Source organism: Orycteropus afer, unplaced genomic scaffold (assembly GCF_000298275.1).
Source record: "Orycteropus afer afer isolate SDZICR_OR568_19922 unplaced genomic scaffold, OryAfe1.0 scaffold00555, whole genome shotgun sequence".
NCBI classification, from domain to species: Eukaryota; Metazoa; Chordata; class Mammalia; order Tubulidentata; family Orycteropodidae; genus Orycteropus; species Orycteropus afer.
Window position 1 is genome coordinate 1,570,512 of NW_006922142.1, and position 912 is coordinate 1,571,423.

The following is a 912-nucleotide window of genomic DNA, read 5'->3' on the forward strand; positions in this document are numbered from 1 at the left end:
AAAAAAAAAAAAAAATTAATTCCTGTCCCTGTTACCCTGTTCTCTGAGGGTCTGGAAATCTTACTCCCAAAGAGAGGAACACTCCCACCTGAAGGCACAATACTGATTGCATGGAACTAGAAGTTAAGCATGCCACCTGGCCATTTTGACTTCCTCATGCTTCTGGATCAAGAGACAAAAAAGGGAATACTGTACTGTCCAATGTGATAGATCTTGATTACCCAGGGGATATTGGATTGACATTATGTAATGGAGGTAAAGAAGAGTATGTTCGGAGATTCTTTAGGACGTCTCTTAGTACTACCATGCCCTGTGATTAAAGTCAATAGAAAACTACCGCAATCCAATTCTGATATGACTACTAATGGCCCAGACCCTTCAGGAATAAACGTTTGGGTCACCCTCCAGGCAAAGAAAAATGACCAGTTGATGTGCTTGTTGAGGGTAAGGGAAATACAGAATGGGTGGTGGAAGAAGGTAGTTCTGAATCAGCTATGACCACATGACCTGTCACAGAAATGAGAGCTGTGATTGTTGTATTTCTTCATTGTATGTGTGCATCAAATATATATATTTTTTCAGTTATGAACTATGAAATATAAATAGGGCTAATGTATTTTGGTTTTGCATGTGTTAGTGTATCATGTTATGCATAAATGTGTTTATAATTGTCCTTATTTTAGAGACTATATGTGGTTAAGGAGATGTGTACAAGTGACAAGTTGATAAGGGGTGGACTGTAATAGTTGGAGTTGTGTGTCAACTTAGCTGGACTACAATTCTGAGTGGTTTAAGTGGTTATGATATGTTTTTTTTTTTTTTCTATGAGGGTATCAGATATATATGTTTTAAGCAGCCAATCTGTTGAAAGGGATTTTCTCTAGGTGTGTGGCCTGCTTCCAATATATATAT

The 912-nt window shown here is 37.6% G+C and overlaps 1 pseudogene; it reads left to right on the top strand.

Annotated features, from left to right (window-relative positions):
• LOC122151555 overlaps positions 1 to 473 on the top strand; it is a 7,383-nt pseudogene extending 6,910 nt beyond the window's left edge.
• Positions 474 to 912: the final 439 nt, after the last annotated feature.